General features: G+C 42.0%; 1 protein-coding gene across 5 annotated transcripts in view; it reads right to left on the bottom strand.

The window, feature by feature from the left end:
• Positions 1-15195, bottom strand: part of RARB (retinoic acid receptor beta) — an 802273-nt gene that overhangs the window by 180814 nt on the left and 606264 nt on the right. The window lies entirely within an intron of this gene.

The following is a 15195-nucleotide window of genomic DNA, read 5'->3' as shown; positions in this document are numbered from 1 at the left end:
TTTTTTTTTCTCTTTCATATGTGTTTTTCTCCTCTCTTTCTCCTCCCTCCCCTTCCCCCCTGTGTGCGCCCCTCTGTCAGCTAAATTCCTTGCAACTTATGAATTTCCCCATTCCCTAAGAAGAGAGGCAGCCACAGTGCCCATGCAATTGTAAAACGGGATCTCCAAGCCCAATCTCTGGCTTCTTTCTGTCTTTCTAGGCATCTGACAGTAGTCCCTCAGGGATGAAAACGCACACTGCGATTATTCATTCGTTTCGAGATGCCTCGGGGGCCGCAGCAGGCTGGGGATACTGCTGAATTCTGACCCAGCGTCTCACCAGCCGGTCACAGAGCTGGAGAGGAGAGGGAGAGGAAATGTCAATTCACGAATAAGCATTTATTTGGCACCTTCTATGTGCCGGGCAGGGGGCTAAGCCCAGAAGGGGAAGACCCCTGCACCGGACCGGACCGGACCGGACAGTGGGATTCAGGAGCTCTCTCCGCATGTTACACCTGAGAAAAGGGAGACCCAGAGATTTAAAATGCACAGTCACCGACCTAGGGTTTAAGTGACAGAGAGAGAATTTGAACCCACATCTACTGACTCCAAATGCAGTATTCTTTCCACTACACTGTGGATGCGCGACAGAAAGAAATGTGCGAGGTTGCCTAGGAAGGCTTCTGAGCTCCAATCCGGAACTCTTTTTCTTGCATAAAGCATAATTCCAATCTCTTCAGTTTACAGGGAAGGAAACTGAGGCCCAAGGCAGTGAAGCGAAGGGTTGAAATTTTGGCATCGGCTGATTCTTGATTCAGAGGTTCCCGCTTTTACTCTAAGGCAAAATTCACCCCACGACCGGGGTCATGCCTGAAGTGATGTTTGTTCGCACAAGCAAACCTCTAAAATTAAAGATACAAATTAGACATTTGTGGGGACTGTAGCTAAGTCTGAACTTTGGTTTCGTGACACTGCTGTGAAATCCTACCATGATCTCTTCTCACTCCTTTAAAAAAAAGCTGGGTGGGGGGAGAGACATAACTAGCAGCAACAACTGTATGTGGGAGGTGGGGTGCCTGATGGACTAAGGCAGGTTCAGGACGGATGGATTTATAAATAACTCCACCCACTCCCAACAAAGAAGGCTATGGAAAGACCAAATTCACCTAGTGAACCATTTCCTCAACTTGCCTAATGGATTCAGCATGCCAAGGAACGAAATATCCAGTAAATAAATGTCAAAGACAGCCTTCTCTCCCATTCTGCCCACCCTTTGGGAGCTGAAGAATCACTTCAAAGCGTTCTGGCATCTAGAGCCTTAAAAAGTAAGTCTGGGGGAGTAGAGCACCGGCCAGGAGTCAGGAGGACCTGAGTTCGAATCCGATCTCAGACACTTAACACAAAAACTAGCCATGTGACCTTGGACAAATCACGTTACCCCAATTGCCCTCCAAAAAGCAAAGAAAAAAAACATAAGTTTGGGGCGAAGGGGGGATACTACTGTACCCCAAGCAGCAATACTGCTCCTCTTAGAAAAGTTCCAAAGATCACTTTGTGGGGTTGAGGCATCCAAGTTGTCCAATTAAAGACCTGTGGCAACACTTCCCAGAACACCCCTTGATATTAGAAAGGCAAAGGGACATGATGCAGACCCTTCATCCTTGTGGTCTTCATCTAGCCACCATTTTGTGACAGCCTCATTAGAAGAAACTTCTAGGATGAGAGAAGATGCCCCTTTTCCAGCTGCCCAAGCATGGAGAGGACAATGGCCAACATTTAACATACTCTCATTAAGATAATTTTAAAGATACCCTATGATGTCATCCATTTCTAAGTTAGGACACGCAATCTATAACCCTGAATTCTGTTTTAACAATTCCTTCCAAGTTCTATGGAAAATAGGTCCACTTGATTTTAAATAATGGACTTAACGTAGCCTCTATGTTATAAGTGATAATAAGCAGCTGTGTCTAAAATGCACTCGTAAGGACTGAAGTTGAACTATTCCATCACTGTAAGGTTTCCACATTAGAAGACATCACAAAGGGGACGTTGAGGAAGCTTCCTTACCCAGGAGAAAGACAGGATTTCAAAATGGCACGCTCCCATTGGTTCTCCCTCTAACACTGTAAGAACACATCAGAGAGCCCTAGAACCCTCTTCTAGTCATAAAAATCTCTAATTCTTTAGACTGGTGATAGATTGAGATCTGGAGGGGACTTGGGAGGTTGTCTGATACAATCCTTTAATTCTATAGATGAGGAAACTGAGTCCTGATGGTGCCCAAAGCCACAAGGCTATTAAGTGGCTGAGCTGGCATACAAACCCAGGTCCTCCAGGATTCTGAATTAAGTCTGTCACTAGTTCATGAGGCCTTACTTCCTAAAGAAGTGTACTGTGTCTTCATCCCCTGAAGGCATAAATGGTGGTTTATGAAGAGGTCAAAGACATAGCAATTACACCCCCAGCTGCTAATAAGGATCCTGCTTAAAAATAAAGGTAGGTTTTTATTGTGTAAGAGACTTTCTGATACACAGCTCAAGACTCCCTTCCTCTCTGCAACTTCTCTGGCCAAGCAGCAGCTAAGTTTGGTCAAGCCCATCTTCACAACACCTCACAATATCCCTTCTCTATCTCCCATCCAAACTGCCGCACTAGATTCAAAGATGATATTCCTGGCTCTGGTTTCTGATTTCCCCTTCATAGCACAGCCTAATTGATCATTCTAAAGCCTGCATTTAATGATGTCATTCCTCCTTGCTTGAGAAGAGCTAGTGGATGGGGAGGGGGGAGGAATATTACATCTTTATTTTCACTAACTTCTAAGTAAAATTTAGTTTTCCCTTCAGTTATGAATGTAGCCAACAAATCGCAGTAGGATTAGTAGTGCCTGTAACTTTTTCACCAATAGGAGTCACAGATATTTATATCTTACAACACAGTCATTACAGATACCTTGAAATATCCTTAAGCTTATCACTATTTCAAAACTTACAATTATTATATGCAGTCTATTAGATTACGCATAATTCCTGTCTATTGACTGTATTTCAATATAACTAGATTCTATTACATTTAAGGTCCTGAAGGACAGGGACTGTCTTTTTCCTCTTTTTGTATCTCTAGGCACTTAATTCAGTATGTGGCACATAGTAGGTACTTAGTAAATGTTCATTGATTGGCCAGTTGGTAGATAGTTTCCCTTATAATCATTGGTATTTTATTTCATTCATTTAAAAACATGATTTTGGGGCGGCTAGGTGGCACAGTGAATAGAGCACCAGTCCTGGAGTCAGGAAGACCTGAATTCAAATCTGGCCTCAGACACTTAACACAAAAAACTAGCCTGTGACCTTGGGCAAGTCACTTAACTCCAATTGCCCTACCTTCCCCCTCCAAAAAGAAAAAAAAGCAAAAAATAAAAACATGATTTTAAGAAGGGATTCATGATACAAAAAAAGTAAAAAAATCTCTCTTCTAGATTGGTTTTACATTACTTTCCCTCAAGCCTTCTGTATTCTAGACACACTGGCCTCATTCTTGTTCTTCATACATGACATTCTATATATCCTTCATCCATGCCTTTGTACAGGGTTTCTTCAATGACCAGAATGTTCCTAGTTCTGAAAGGCTCATTGCAAATACTGCATCTTCTAAGAGATCTTTCTTGATCTATCTGTTACCTCCCACCCCCAAACTCCATTTTGTGTATATGGGTGTATAGGTATATGTACATATATGTACATATGCACAACTATACATATAAACATATATACACGTGCATATTTGAATTTCCTTCTCAGTGAAAGTGTTCTCCTCCCAGGAGAACATAAGTTCTCTGAGGGTAAGAACTGTTTTGTTTGTTTTTTATACAAAGGTGGCATCTGGCACAGCCCCCTTTCTCTGCACCAACCCCCTTATAGGTAGGTGCTAAAATAAATGCTTATTGAATTGAACTGAATTCTTGGAGTTTCTCCAAAATAGTGAGGGCTCCATGGCCACTTTGGAAATGAAATGCCAGTAATTTGCACTTAAATACTTGTGAGTAGAATAAGATAGCTTTTTCTTAATGCATCGATATTAGCTAGTCAATTCATCATTTTCCATGATGAATTAATTATGCTTATAACAACTGTTACTATTATTGATTAACCCAAGAATTAATTTATTAGAATAGTCCCATGATTTAGTCATATGCTATTTAGCTCTTTTGTGCGAACAGATCTTAGTTTTTATATTTACCCCCCAAAACCTTTCCTCTTTCCCAAATTCCTCTGCTTAAACCAAATTAAGGGAGAGACACAAAATAAATCATAATTATCTAACCATTAACTAGGGATCATTTCAGGCTAAATATCCATGAGTGAAGAGCAAATAGCTGCCTGGTTCATTTGTCTAAGATGAAATAAAAATTGTTAGCCCACATTTTAAATACCCACTAAATTCTGATGTTCAAATGAGAAAGGGGTGTACTCAAGCTGTCCCTTTGGGAGTTACTTGCAATAACATTCCACGACCCTGACTGACTCATTTCTCCTTTTCCGTGTTTCATGAACAGCTTGACAAACTTTATGACAAAAATCTTCTGGACAACAAATGCCAAAACCAAAGTTAGAGCCAGTGAGAGAAACCGATTCAGCTTCTGAGTTACAGTATTATTTGTCAGAGTGACATAGCACATTTGAAACCCATAATCATAAACCAAAAATTTATCGCCCAGGTTCGGGGCCTACATCTGTTTCTCTGGGTTTTGTACAGCCATTATCCACTGGACAGTCCAGAATGAAGGCCCATGAATCATGCTCCGTAAGCATATTAGAACAGAGGAGCTGTGCTGAGACCCAGAGCTCCTGTGCCATACTGGCTTTACTGACGGCCTTTCTTGAAACTGGTCCCATGCCCTGTGATGTCTAAATAGAAAGGGTTTTCACAGGTTCAGGTGTATCCATCGCGGGCCACTGGAACGAGGCACAAGGCAAACAAAAACTAAGGCAGCTTCTTGGAAATAAAAGCAGGGTAGGCTTCTAAAATACCCTCTGTTTCTTTACATGTGTTTTATTATTAATCTCATCTAAACTCCTCTCCATGCAGTTTTGACAGCAGAGTAAATGGTTAGTCGTGAGTGATGGGTGTGTTTAAGAAGTGAAAACAGAGAGAGCCTAGCGGTGTTTTCTCTGAATCCCAGGCAAGTGCTGACATCAAGATTACTATTTAGACTCTGACAGGCCCAAATTCCTGTGTGTCAGTTGCTGGGAAAAAGACCAGTGATTAGAAAGGTACCTGTCACGCCTGGCCTTTGATTTCCAGCCCTTCATAAAGGACACCTGCTAATAAAGTCATGCTTGCTTCCATAGAACTTGCCACCTGAGGGGCCCCAGTGTTCTTTACGAATGAACTTCGAGGTGGATGAATCATCATGGCGGGTGGGTGGGTTGGCCTTGAAGCCAGCTCACCCCCTGGCCCCCCTCTCCTTCTTGGGTTTTGACCATTCTGTCCTTTCTCTCAAGGGTTTCCTTTGATAGCTTTTCCTCTCTTTGATAAAGGAAGATTATGGCTTTAGAGATGGCAAGGACCCCAGAGGCCAGCCACTCCAGCCCCATCATTTTACAGATGAGAAGCTAGGCCCAAAGACGGGAAGAGCCTTGCCCAGGTCAGTCAGGTACTTAGCAACAGAGCTACCATGTCTCCTGACCCCAAGTGACCACTCTCTTTTTTGACTCACTCTGGCTGCACTTCTTACAGAGTTCTAATGACTCCCACTCCAGGCAGTTCACAGCATCCCTCTTTGCCAGAGCCTTATGTAAGGGGAGGGAGGGTTCAATCAAAAAGTGTTTCCACCTAGTCAAGGTACTGGAGCCAAATGTAGGGGTTTCACTTTCAAATCAACTGCATAATTCATAATGGGAAAAGTGAGAAATTATTCCAGAAACACATAATCTAGAAAACAAATTTAACAAGCAAACAAATGAATAGGTTATTAATCCAGAAAATAAATTGATCAAACAGTAATGCAGAAAATAAGTTAATAGGACATTAATCAAAAAATAAATTAATAAGGAATTCGTCCAGAGAATAAATTAACGAGAAATCAATCCAGAAAACAAATTAATAAGTAATTAATCCAGAAAATTGATTAATTCAGAAAAATTAATTTTAGGGGTATTTCTTATTCCAGTACCTTACACACATATTCTATTAACAGTATATGGTTTCCTATTTGAACTACTTAATCTTGCTGGCTATGTGGAAAGGTCAATTGTTAAATTTTGGACCTTACCCTCTAAATTTCAGTGCACTGGGAAAGATCCCTGGCTGCCAGGTTCTGGTTTTCATTCTATTCTTTGTTCCCCCCCCCCCCCCGCCCCCATTCCTCCTGATTCTCACCAACATAAAAACCAATCAAGCCATAAGTACTTTTATTAAGTGCGTACTAAGTTTTGGGTGTGGTGCTAAAGGCTGGGTTTACAAAGACCATATCAAAACAGCCTATTTCCCTGAAGCAACCTACATTTTAGCAGAGGAGACAATGTATACATATAGACATCTATACATGAGGAATAGCAAAATGTAAACAAGTTAGTTTTGAAAGGAAGGTCCCTAGCAGCTGGGGGAAGTGATATCTATGGAAATTCTATTTAGGAATTGGAAATAAGAACAATGAATGAGAGCATGGCCGTGGGGATAGAGAGCCAGTTTCTGGGTCTGGAAGAAGTGAATCCAAGTCTGGTGTTTGACACATAATTGGCTGTGCACCCGGGCATGCTTGGTGCCCTCAGGCAAATCTCTAAGCTTATAGATTTCAGAAAAGGCGTTGACTTTCACTGGAAGAGAGACTTTTCCCACCAGGAGTGCCCTATATCAATGAAGTCTCAGGTCCAGTCCACCTTCCCCTGCAAATGGAGTGAGCCTGGAAAGAACTCATTCATACCAACTCAGACTTTTTCAGTTACACCTGAATCGTTGTAACTGTTGCATTTTATATGGATGAATGTTGCATTGGACTAAGCTCCTCTATGCCCCTATGTTGGCAAAGTCACTAGAAACATTGAAACCAAGCATGATTTCAGAGGACTCCTGTGCTAACAGACTACCCACCTCCTTACAGGGATGCGACAGACCCAGAGTACAGACTGAAACAGACGTTTTTTTGGACATGGCCAATGTGGGAACATGTTTTCTTGATTATATATGATTGTAACAGGTTTTGTTTTTCTTGCTTTGTCAATGGGAGCAGGTGAAGGGGGAGGGAGAGAAGGCAGCTCTTCGTGGGAAAAAAAAATTTTAAAAAGAAATATTGGCACCAAATGATGAAATACAATCCCATTTTTAAGATGGAGAAACTGAGGCAGCATGAAGTGTCTTTCCCTGGCCATCTTGCAAATCAGGGACAGAGGCAAAACTGTAACTCTGATTTCCATCTTAATTCGTAGTTCAGTACTTCATTTACGAGATTATGTGGACTAATAATGGCTATTATGTGGCTTTAAAAGGTTATTTTAGTAATAAGAGAGGAAATGAAGAATTTAATAACATATGGCTCAATGACTCTCCCCAGTCTGTCCAGAAAATCTCTCATTAAACACATTTATACCTTCTACAAAGGAATGCCATCACCCCTGGCTTACAATTTCCCGACCAAGTGAGAAAGAGCCATAAGGTATATGGCTATGTGTCTGTCTGCCCCTTGAACATGCCCTGTGTTTTCCTACCTCCATGTTTTTATTACACACAGTACCTTAGTCTTGGAATGCCCTCCCTCTTCCTCATTACCAAATGAATCCCACATATTTTTTAAACCCCAACTCAAAGGGTATTTCCTCCAGGGACCTTCCCCTCTTCCTCCTGGTTGGTAAAGGCTTTTACTCTCCTTCTCTAAAACTATTAACTTGCTATACTGTGGTTATATTTATTTTGTATGAATTGTAAAGTTAAATTTGGAAGAGATTTCAGAGTCCCAGCCATCCAACACCCTCATTTTACAGATGAGGAAACAGGCTGGGAGGGGTGAAGTGACTTGCCCAGGATCCTACAGGTAGTGAGAGTCTGAAGCTGGATTTGAACCCAGGTGTTCCTTACCCCAACCCACTCTCCGCCATGCTATGCTGTCTGATACCATCAGACTGTAAATCCCATGAGGTCAGGGGCGGCCAGGTAGCACAGTGAGTAAGAGCACCGGCTCCAGTGTCAAGGACGACCTGGAGATTGAATCCTGGGCTCAGACACTTAGCACCCACCCAGAAACACCTGGCCGTGTGACCTTGAGCAAGTTACTTAACCCCGATTGCTTTAAAAAAAATCCCATGAGGTCACAGATTCTGAGATGACATGAATGTCAGATACCATCTAGTCTGACTCCCCCATTTGATAGATGAGGAAACTGAGTCTGAGATACTCTCAGGTTAAGTGTCTTGTCTCAGGTCCCCTAGATAGGCCATGGATTTTGCCTCAGTGGATCAAAGGAGAAAAGTTTTACAGCTAGAAGGGGCTTTGGAGACCATCTGATCTGTCTCTTAATTTCACAGAGTTCTCTAAGACCCAGAAAAGAGAAGCAAGCACCCATGGTCACACAGGTGTGCATGGTCACACTGGGAAGCATAACAGAGTTTGGACACACCTCAGCACCTTACTTTTGCATGCAGGTGGTGCTAAGGGTCAGAGCAGATTTTGCATTGAGAAGGACTTTGGAGATGACCAGCTCCAACCCGCCCATTTTACAGATGAAGACACTGAAATCCAGAGAACTCGAAGGTCATGCCCAAGGTCACCTAGGTAATAAGTGGCTGAACCAGGAACAAAACTCAGTGTTCTTTCCATGGTGTCACACAGTCACTTTACAAATATTCCTTGAATTTGGAACTGAAATCAGTAAAGAAAACTGGATTTTCTGGCTCCTGACCTATTATCATGTGCAGTCTTGGGAAAATGGTCTGAATTGCAATCATTTTAAATGTAAGGAATATGGTTTTGTGTGCACCACAAGGCCCTAGATCTTTATCTAAAACAAAAATAAACAGAGATAGAATAGATGTGGCATTTGGCTAGAACCTGGACCACTCAGAGGAAAAACAGGTCAGTGTGTCATAGGTGAGTCAATCAGCAAACGTTTTAAAGTGCTTACCATGTGTCAAGTAGTATGCTAAGAGCTAAGGACACAAAGAAAGGCAGAGATACGGCCCTTGCCCTCAAGGAGCTTACATTGTAATGGTGGAGACAACACATAAATAAATATGAACAAATAAGATGTATGCAGTGTAAGAAGAAGCTGCCATATTGGATAGTGTACTGTTCTGGAATCAGGAAGACCTGAGTTCAAATGTAGCCTCTGACACTTCCAGTTATCCCTTCCACACCATGGGGGTTAGGGGTATGGCGCCTCTGCAATCCAGAAAACCCACGTAAAAATTTTTGGCCCTCCCTTCCTACCAGAGAAGAAGTCTGAATTATTTCTTTTATTTATTTGTTTGTTTATTCTTTCTTTCTTTTCTTTTTGGAGGGGGCAGGGCAGGGCAATTGGGGTTAGTTAAGTGACTTGCCCAAGGTCACACAACTGGTAAGTGTTAAGTGTCTGAGGCTGGATTTGAACTCAGGTCCTCCTGACTCCAGGGCCGGTGCTCTATTCACTGCACCACCTAGCTGCCACATTATTTCTTTTTTTAATGGGCTGTTTATGGCACCTTATTATAAAATTTGGATTGGTGCTATATAATATAGCATATTATAGTAAATATAATATAACAATACATATATTTGATGCATTTTTGAGTTTCTAATCTTTTTCTGTGTCATCTGCTGGCCTTCACATTCTATCTGTAGCTCCTGCAAACCTCCCCCCACATTCCCACTTAATTTCTTATGCCCTCTCATGATATATCAAAACTGAAATGGGGAGAGTCCTAGTGTGGAAGGGGATAACTGTATTAGCTGTGTGACCCTGGTCAAGTCACTTAACCTGGGTCTTTTTCAGCTTCCTCATCTGTAAAATGAGGATAATAACAGCACCTACCTCCCAGAGTTGCTTTGAGGATCAAATGAGATAAAAATTGTATAGCGCTTAGCACAGTGCCTGCACATAGTAGGTGCTATGAAAGTTAGCGATATCATTATTGCTATTATCATCTCAGTGGGAAGGCATGCGGGGGGCAGGAGAAGAAGGGAGGGAGAGGGACCAGGATGCCACTAAACCGGCAGAGACATGAGTAAAAAGGCAGCTTTGGACATTCTGGAATACAAGGTGAAGATGGAGTGAGTTTTGGTGGTGAGAACAATCAATCAATATAGAAATGTAGTAAGCACCTACTGTGGGTTGCACAGCATTCTGAGCAACCAGGAATCTAGTCATGCTTGACTTTTTTCACCAGATGTCTAGAACTATTAGGAAAAGAATCAGGGAAGGTTTTTCCTGATAAGCTGGTGAGGCAGTAATAAGGTGAAAAGAAGTCATCACAGGGATTTTAATTTAAACAGATTTGATAAATCAGACTGTGGCAATGGAGCAGCTAGGATCTAAGGGGGATGGCCAGATAGCATCCCTGGACATGCAGTGCTGGTGAGGGTGAGTTCTCCACATGAGACAAAAGCCTTTGAGGAAAGGGGCAAAGAAAACGCCAAGGGATTTCCATCAGATTCTGCAGGGAAGGGAAGGCAGGGGCAGGTACATGATGGAACCACTTGGAGAGAAAATGTAGGGTCTGAAGAGAGAAAAAGGAAGGGAGAGACTATATAGTCAAGTGGGGGGGGTGAAGGGGGCCACAAAAAGACAATGACAAGATCCTGGTGATCTTAGTGGGGAAAAATGTGTGTGTGTGTGTGTGTGTGTAGACATGTGCACACAAATATATATATACACACATACATATATACACACATGTGTGTGATATCAACAGTATATATTTCCCTAGTGAAGAAAATGATTTTCCTCTCTTTCTCTGCACTCACAAAATTCAAGGTAATATTCTTGCCCACTGGTTCAAATTCAACACAGTGCTTGGTACTTAGTAATTAATTAATCAATCACCAAGCACTAATTGAGCACCGTCTATATGCCAGACCATGGGAACACAAACATGAGACAGTCCCTGACTTCAGTGAGCTTACACTCTGTTGGGGCAGATAATACATACACATATACAAAATGGATACAAGGTGATGGGGGTGGGGGAGACATGGTTGGGGGGACCTCACATGGGAGTTGATGCTTGAATTGAGTTTTGAGGGATGCTCAGTGTTCTAAAAAGCAGGAGACAAGAAGGGAACTCATTCCAGGCACTGGGAGAGAGACTGGACACTGAGTCTGTGTGGGAGGAACAAAAAAAAGGGGGAGAAGGAAGAGAAGAAGCATTTGTATAATATCAGTGATGTTCTAGGCACAATAAGAAAACCAGTTTGTCAGTTAATTAATAATTGCACAATTTAAAGGCAATCTGAAAAGATTCTCAGATCTGTTTTTCCAGCCCTAGCTTTCCTCTGGACCTCTCGTCTAGAATGTCCAACTGCCTATTGGGTATCTCAAGCTGGATGCCCCACCGACATTTTAAATTCATTATCTTGCCTCCCTTCCTAACTTTCCTGTTACTGTCATGGGCACCGCCATCCTCTCAGTCACTCAGGCTCACAATCTAGGTGCCATCCTCTGTTCCTCCCTCAATTCCCCACTGCCCATCCTTGCCACACCTCGTCAATTCTCCATCCAGGTGGCAGAGCCACACCTGGCTCGCCTCTTGTCTCGATTACTGCAGTAGGTGGTGGTGGCTCTGCCTGCTTCCAGACTCTCCCTGCTCCACTCCACCATCCACTCCACTGTTGAAGGGATCTTCCCAAAGTCCATTTGACCATGACTCTCTCCTCACCATTCAGGAAACTCTAACTCCCCAGTACTTCCAAGATCAACTATAGAAGCTTCCATTTGTTTTGTTTTGTTTTTGCCTTTTGGAGGGCAATTGGGGTTAAGTAACTTGCCCGAGGTTACATGGCTAGTTTTTTTGTGTGGTTGTTAAGTGTCTGAGGTTGGATCAGAACCCAGGTCCTCCTGACTCCGGGGCCAGCGCTTTACTCACTGTGCCACCTAGCCACCCCCTTCCATTTGGTTTTTTAAAGCCCTTCGGAACCTGGCTACTTCCAACAGGTCCAGATTTCTTACTTCTTGTCATTTACCCTTTGATCTAGTGACACTGGCCTCCTTACTGTCCTTGACTCAGGACACCGAGTGTTTCCACAGGCTGTCCCCAGTGTCAGGGATCCTCCTCTCTAGAGTCTGGCTTCCCTGGCGTCCTTCAGATTCTAGCTAAAATCTCACCCCTTGATACTAATGCCTTACTTCTGTTGATCATCCCCAATTTATTCTGAACATAGCTTTTTATATATAGTTGTTTGCCTGTTGGCTCTGCCTCTGGCCTTTAAAAAAATAACCTTAGGGCCTAGCACAGTGCCTGGAATATAGTAGGTGCTTAATAAATGCATACTGATTTGACTTGACAGCTTAAATTCTCAGCTCCTCAATCCTGGGGCAATCATAACACCTGAACACCACTGATGTGGAATAGTTTGACTCAGTCTTGGTGGGTTTCACTACTAGGGCATTCTATTAGTGTTCTATAAAGTTTGAGGGAATTTATAGGGATCACAGCTGGGAGTCATTCAGACAACTTTAACACAACTATTGTCTAGCTAATGACAAGCAATTGAACAATTCTGCTGGATTTTTATCCACGATGGATTCATTAACCATGAGTGCCCCCCAAAGCTCTGTCCTGGGCCATCTTCTTTTTTCAGTGTAAGTTATTTTACTGGGTGATTTTATCAGCTCCTACTGGGTTTAATTATAATATCTATGCCCATGATGACCATGTCTATGTGTCTAGAACTTCACTTCTACCTCTTGAAATCCTAGGCTTTCATCAAGGCTCAACTCGATAACCTATATCAAAATGCTTACCATTTTAGGGAGGGGAGAAGGGAAGGAGGAGGGAGGGAAAGATAAAATTTGGAACAATTGTTTTTAAATGTTAAAAATTGTCTTTACATGTAATTTAAAAAAATAATATACTATTTAAAGTGGAAAAAAAGAACAAAAGACAAATACCACCTTCTGCAGCACTTAATATAATGACTGACACATAGTAGGTACTTGGTAAATGTTTATCTGTTCTCTACTGACAGATTTCAGGAGACCTTTCCCATTCCCACAGCAACTAATATCTTCCTCTCTAAGGCTACCATCCATCTACTCTGTACATATATTACATACCTGTTGTTTCTCTCATTAGAAGGTAAGTTCCTTGAAAGTCAAGGTTATGCTTTTTTTTTTTTATTCCTGACTCTTAGTAATGCCTAAATTATTAATATGTGTTTGCTAATTGATTGATTGATCTAATGCTTAGCACAGCACCTAAAATATAGTAGGTTCTAAATAAGCCTAATACATACTATTTAATAATGGTTTATCAGTTGATTGGACCACATGTAGAGCTTGTCCACCATTGTGCGTGTGTGTGTGCACGTGCGCATGTGTGTGTGTGTGTGTGTGTGTGTGTGTGTGTGTGAAAGATACTGTAAATAGACAATCTAGACCCAGAATTGAATAGGAGGAGGAGGGCAGCTTGGATGGCCTTTGGGACATTGTCCAATGCTTCTAATGACCCTAAACTTCTCCCTGAAACAAAGGTCCCTCTTCTTTAAGCCTTATATTCTTCTGGTGACATGTGGCTTTGAACCATGGGACCACAACGGTCCCAGTGTCACATTATCTGTAATCCCTGGTAGAGATGAAACAACCCCCCATATATGTCCACTTGTGTCAGAACCACTGGCAGAGTGCCAGTCATTTCATTCTTCAGCAATGGACTGAAGGGGGAAAAAGAGTGACAAATCTTAAATCAGCTTGAAAAAAATGAGCCAATGTTTCAGGCAATCAGCTCAGCCCTGCTGTGCATACAATAAAATGAGAAAGAATTATTATAAGGCATCATTAAAAACAATGAGTTCCATGACCGAGACCTGGTGCTCTGAATTCCTTTGATGAGGACGTTCAACCTGCCTGCAGACTCGGGAAAGAAGATTTTTTATGATGATGTTGCCTCTTCTGCCTCTGACAGCAGCAGGATAAGGGGTTCTAAAGTGCTCAAAAAGAGGGGTCCTTTCAGGGGGACCAGAGACAACTGATTGCTTCAGGCAAGCATAAGGTTTCTTTCCTTGCAGTATTTGTACTTAAACAATTAAAATGACTATGTTTTTGTTCCTGGCAAGAACAATTTGTTAATCATGCTTAATAAAAAGCAGGCATTATCTCACCGGTGTCTGTCTTGTGAAAAGCAGTGCCATATTCCTATTATTTCTGGTGAGATTTTTGAAGTGAATGGGACAGGTGATTCGCAGAGCCTCTTCTGCACTCAAATGATTCATATTCTATAGAAGTTTGAGACCAAGCTTTAAATGACCTCTGAGTCTCAGAGATCAGAGACAACAGTAAAGGTCTCAGAAAGACACTGTCAAAGAAATAACTACCTTGGACCTTGGACATGGCGTCTTCATGACTGGTAAGAGCCTACTGTGTGGCTCTCCATCTCTCCAGGAGAAAAGACAAAACAAGGAAATACAAAGAACTCTCCAGGCAGTTAGACTCTTCATGACTAGCTTCTTCTGCCCTAAAGAGGTCTCCCTTGACCCTCTTGTTCCACCACTAAGAACAGGGCATCTCTTCAGAATGAGGGTCAATTTAGAAACAACAGATCAGAAGCCTAGGCTATCTTTGCTTTTAAGGTCTGGCTACAGGTAGTCACAGTGTAGGAGAGAGACCAGTGCCCTCATTATAATTGTTGGCCAAGACAGTCCTTCCTTAATGTTCCATTGAGCAATTGACCTGCCTTCCTGATTGTGCCAACTTCAATCATTTTGATATACAGCCTGGAAAATAAAAGAAGCTTGACCCCCTAAATATTTTCATAATGAAAAAATAAAGACATTGTAACATAAGCAATTGGAAATGGTCATCACAGAGCTTCTATCAATATTTTAAAATTCTTCAGACATTTGTCAAAGCTAATGATGGAACACAATTAACATCAACATTACCCAGATGGTCTGGACAATGTTGTAACTTAATAGAAAAAGAAATAGCAAAATAATTACAATTATAATTATAATCTTTCTAGTACATGCCAGTGGAAGTCTTCAGAGGGCAGAAGAGAGGGTGGGCCCTAGAGTGGAAATTAAGCTATATTT

The sequence above is a fragment of the Petaurus breviceps genome, unplaced genomic scaffold (assembly GCF_028583685.1).
Source record: "Petaurus breviceps papuanus isolate PSGF00001 unplaced genomic scaffold, PetGlider_PUasm1.0 185, whole genome shotgun sequence".
NCBI lineage: Eukaryota > Metazoa > Chordata > Mammalia > Diprotodontia > Petauridae > Petaurus > Petaurus breviceps.
This window is presented reverse-complemented; position numbering and strand designations above follow the sequence as displayed.